General features: G+C 44.0%; 1 long non-coding RNA gene across 2 annotated transcripts; it reads right to left on the bottom strand.

The window, feature by feature from the left end:
* Positions 1-2,169: 2,169 nt before the first annotated feature.
* LOC141370328 (uncharacterized) lies at positions 2,170-4,798 on the bottom strand. 2 transcript variants are annotated; one of them, XR_012374256.1, is made up of 3 exons: positions 4,674-4,798; positions 2,589-2,706; positions 2,170-2,487 (listed from the first exon to the last, which is right to left on the bottom strand). It is a non-coding gene; the product is annotated as an uncharacterized lncRNA (long non-coding RNA). The 2 variants fall into 2 exon arrangements; XR_012374257.1 differs by having other exon boundaries at positions 2,589-2,781; positions 4,674-4,792.
* Between the last annotated feature and the right edge of the window lie 417 nt (positions 4,799-5,215).

Here is a 5,215-nt window from a genome sequence, read left to right as displayed (position 1 = left end):
CATGATCTCAGGGTTGTGAGATCAAGCCCGGCATTGGGCTCAGGCTCAGCGTGGAGGCTGCTTGGGATTTTCTCTCTCCCTCTCCTCTGCCCCTCCTCCCACCCACACACTCTCTCTCTCAAAAACAAAACAGAAACTTGTGGAGTAGCAAAAACTATACTTTGAAGTAAATTTCCAGGTTTAAATGTTTCCAGAAGAAAAGCCCCCGCTGAATGAACTAAATGTCCAAAGTAAGAAGTTTAAAAAAGACCAGCAGAATAAAACCCAAGAATAAGAAAGAAAGTAATAAAGTTGGCAGAGATTTACATAATATATAACAATTATACAGAAATAGAAAGGATTAATAAGGCTAAGAATTTGTTCTCTAAAACACTAATAAAATAGATTGAACTGGCAATATTAATCAAAGAGATAAGGAAGAAAGTACAAATAAATATTAGTGATAAAGAGGGGTTATGAGAGTAAATGCAGCATAGATTTAAAGTATAATATGAATAGTTTTATGCTAATAAATGAAAAGACTTCAATGAAATGGATACATGCCAAGAAAAATGCAAATTATCGACTCAAAAAGGAATAGAAAATCTTGATTGTTCCACAATCAATGAAGGAATAAAATTGTAGTTAAAAAATCAATGATAGACCCAGATGCTTTACAGGCAAATTTTATCACTTAAGGACAGACAGTGCATTCCAATCTTACACAGAAAAGGAGAGACCATTTCTCAAATCATGTTATGAGGCTAGTAAAACCTTGATACTGAAATTAGACAGAAAGTGCAGAAAAAGAGTTTTACAGATGGTTCTCATTCATGAAATGAAAGTTGCAAAATTAAATATTAGCAAATGAAATCCAGCAATGAATTCAAATACATGTATTTTTTTTTCCGGGAATGCAAGATTGTTTTAAATGGGAAATTTGATTAATGTGATTTTCCACGTGGATAAGCCAATTCATTACTTCTGTAACAAGCATCTGACATTGCCTTCTGATAAATTGGAAACATGCCTCCGCCCCTGCTCGCTACACTACACCAACTGAGAAGTGCTCCTTGGAGTTAGCGCAGAGGGAAATGCCAGGGACGTAGATTAGTGAGAACAGCTTCGACAGCACACGGGGAGGCAGGGCAGAAATGAGACCACAGTGGGCAGGACACAAAGGACAGTGAGCGCATTTCCCCAATGAGGCCGGCTTGAGGTGAAGACAGAAGAGCCAAGAGGCAGATAGTGTCTCCCAGCTTCCGAGGCCCTGAAGCACCCCCCGCCCCCGGTTTGCCTGCATTTCTTGCACGCTTCCCGTTTCAGTCTGCAATTTTATCTGAGTCTATTCAAATCCATTTCTACTCTAATAATAGTTGCCGAAGATAACCACCTTCTCTGCCTGGGAATTCCTAAGTATCTTCAAGACAAAGCTCAAATTTCAACTTCTGTGGCACGTTCCTCCCCTCCCCTAGACAGATTAACTTGCCTCCTTCTACGTGATCTTGTAGCATTTTGTTAGAATCCACCTTCCTCGCCTAATTCCAATACCATATGAGAAGCATAGACGGATCTCCTCCAGTGCCTGCCATGTATTATTAGTAGATCCTTAACAACTGTTTGTTGAATAAATAGTAACAGATGTGTACCAGGCACTGTGTTTGGTTTGTTGCACATCATCTCATCTAACTTTTAGAGCTATGAGATAGATGCTTTTACTGTCCACTTAAAAAACTACAAACAGAGGAACAGAGAAGTTAAGGAACTTGCCCAAGTTCAACACAGTTAGGCACATGGGTAGCGAGACAGGGATTCGGACCCAGGCAGTCAGTTTCCAGAATCCTAGCTCTTAAGATGAACCTACTGTGGTTTGGGGACCAGTCCTAGGAAACCAAATTATCTTAGTTTGAAACGTTTCTCACATTAGGGGAAGATTTTTCAAAGGGAGCCAGTGAAACAGAAGGAATCCACGATATACCTGTATATAATTTACATCTTGCATATGAATGACTTCCCTGGAAAGCTAGAACGCTTCTCAGACCATTTTCAGGTGAGCAGAGCTACCCTGAGATGGGTTGTTGGCCGCTGTGACAGTGACATAAAACTTAGGAAGCGGGTGGATGACAAGCGCTGTTTCCTTTTTTTTTTTAAGATTTATTATTTTTTTTTTATTTTAGAGAGAGAGACAGCATGAGCAAGTGGAGGGGCAGAGGAAGAGGGAGAGAGAGCATGGAGCCCCTTGTGGGGCTCGATCTCAGGAGTCTGAGATCATGACCTGAGCGGAAATCAAGACGCTTAAAGGACTGAGCCACCCAGGCTCCTGGGAATGTATTGCTTGCTCATATAGTGGGGCTGTGGTTATTATCCATTTCTTTCTCCTCCTAGGATTTTTTTTCTTCTGTTTTGAAAATAATCTTCTCTAGGTATGTGGTAGTCACTGATTTCCAGGCACTCTGCTGGACACTCTACTGTTTCAGACCGCCCTCCTATCAACGTTATGAGTAGGCGCTGCGGGGAAGCAAGGCGGGCAGAGAAATACAGAATCACGGTCGTGTGAATTACACACCGCGGGGAGGACACGGAGCCAGGACCCCCTCAGCAGTACTCACCCCGAGCACTGGCCCTTCATGAACTCCAGGGGCCTGAGATGGGTCCCAGCGCTGTGCAGCTCCCTGCTCCCCACCGAGCCCCACTCGGGGCCCCGCTGGGTGTCAGGTTGTCAATGACCTGGATGGAAAAAATTGTTGCCAGTTCTTCTGCCGTGGTGCCTGGTCTTTGTGCTCAGTGTCTGTGAAATCGGAGCTACGGGAAGCACGGGGAGAAGGTGCTTGTCAGCTGCCTCTGCTTGGATTTCAGGGAGCATGGGGAGGTGAGTGTGTCACAGCCCCACCCCCCGCTCTGGGGTTGCCATGAAATTCCCAGCAGATTTCTCTTCCTCAAACACAAAGACCGCTCTGATTCGGGATTGCTGGAGAATGGGCCTGATCTACACATTTTCCCCTCTTTATTTGGGATCATGAAGGGATCTTACTCAAAATAGAATGGGGGCGCCTGGGTGGCTCAGTCGGTTAAGCGTCTGCCTTTGGCTCAGGTCATGATCCCAGCGTCTTGGGATAGAGCCCCGCATCGGGCTCCCTGCTCAGTGGGGAGCCTGCTTCTCCCTCTTCCTCTGTCCCCAGCCAGCTCCCCTCCCACTCATTCTCTCTCTCAAATAAATAAATGAGATCTTTAAAAAATTAAAAAAAAAATAAAATGGACTGGAGTGTAGGTATGAGTGAAGCCAGTTATGCGGAAAAGAGACCTCACAGATTTTGTGGAGGGGACAGAGGACACAGGGTCAAATCCTGGCTTGCTCCATTGCTAGTTCCTTAAAATGGTAAGTTACTTCATTACTCCTTGTTTCTTTCCCATTCATGAATTGCCTTCCTTTTCCTATCTGTAAAATCAGACTGGGAATGCTTAATTTGCAATCGTGGAAACTCCATGAGAAGACACAGTGCAAATCGTCCAGTTGTTCCATTACAGATGGTTATCACTATTGTAGTGTTTGTAAGATCAAAGTATGATTTAGAGACGTAAACACAGGTATCTGTTGTTTGGCTATTCCAAGTGTAGCTGCCAAAACGAAGGAAAATAAAAGGCCGGGGGGAAATCATTTTTATCTTGAACATGTTTCTTTAAAAAAAAAAAAGGAAAAAGCCTAATTTAGGTCACAATGTATGGATTCATTGCTGAGTATTCCCAAAGGGTTGGGAAGAGCCCAGTTATCCGGTCACCTTCACAATAAAGGCAGTTAAACACTCCCTCATAGAAGAATTGCTGGACACTGTCTAATTAAGGATGGCGCTCTGCTCCAGAGAACCTAGCGGCTCGGTTTCTCACCCAGCTGCTCCCTCATGTGCTGCATTCATGAAATCACGACAAGCATGATTTCCTTTGCCTCTCTCCCCTTAAAACCCCCAAATTTGGCGATCTGACCCACAGATCCAGGAAAAAAGGCATCCAGGAGAATATCGGTGGGCATTTTACACTAGAGGAGGAGACTTCCACCCTGGTAAGGGCATCGTGAAGGTGGACAGAAAGAATGCATTCATTCTCGAAGAAAAAAACATCCAAGCAACTCACCTCGGCCTCTGGCACATAAACATCTCCACCCCCTCTCCCTCCTTCCTTATTTTGCCAGGCTCTGTCAGCTTCCTGCAGGTGGAGCCTGCTACACATATTCCCAAACTGCTCCGTGGGGCTGGTGACCTCATGCTGCCCTCCGTCCTGGGCTCCCATTCAGGCAGAAATTCCCATTATACTCCCACTCAACATAGGACCTCGATGGCAGGTATTGTGCCTGGCTGAATTGGCCCAGCTGCTCTGTGGCATTTTGATGGATGTGAGTCCGGATGAGACCTTTTAAAACCCAATTTCCTTTGGAAAGGCAGCTTGGAAAATCACTTGGGCTTGTTTGTGATTCTGTGTGTGTGTGTGTGTGTGTGTGTTTTCATGTGTGTGTACCCTGCACAATCCAAATGCCCCTCAAATACAATAGATACAGAATTTAATGAAATTCAATTAATTTGAATTTAATTTGGGGATCTCCAATGGTAAGGAACAAAGCAAATTCCACATCCCTTAACTTTTAATGTAGGAGTGATGCAGGCCTTTCCATGTCAAAAGCACACTAAAGATATTCATAATTTTACCTTGGATCAAAAGCTTCTTCAAAATAAACAGGTTTAGTAAATTTCCACGATGCGCCCAGAGTGTTTCCAACTCCAGAGGCTCACTGCTGTGCCCTCCAAGAAGTTCAAGAAGAGCTGCTTCACCCTACAGGATATCAGTCAAAAAGTCCAATCCCTCATTTGTCCCCAGGTACACCAGAAAAGAAGGTCTAGGAAATTTGCATCTCTATAATCCAGCAAATAACCTATCATCAGACTCACAGCCCTGGCGACCAGGTCAATTTGTCTGGGGGTTGTGTATTTTATCGGAGGGGGAGACGAACCATGAGAGACGATGGACTCTGAGAAACAAACTGAGGGTTCTAGAAGGGAGGGGGGTGGGGGGACGGGTTAGCCTGGCGATGGGTATTAAAGAGGGCACGTACTGCATGGAGCACTGGGTGTTAGGCACAAACAATGAATCATGCAACACTACATCAAAAACTGATGTAATGTATGGTGATTAACATAACAATAAAAAATTTAAAGAAAAAAAAGAAACTGTATTTTTTAAAAGCAAACAA

The sequence above is a fragment of the Callorhinus ursinus genome, unplaced genomic scaffold, assembly GCF_003265705.2.
Source record: "Callorhinus ursinus isolate GAN/ISIS: 27379988/994484 unplaced genomic scaffold, GSC_fseal_2.0 scaffold32, whole genome shotgun sequence".
Classification (NCBI taxonomy): domain Eukaryota; kingdom Metazoa; phylum Chordata; class Mammalia; order Carnivora; family Otariidae; genus Callorhinus; species Callorhinus ursinus.
Note: the sequence above shows the minus strand (reverse complement) of the source record. Positions and strands in the feature narration are given on the sequence as shown.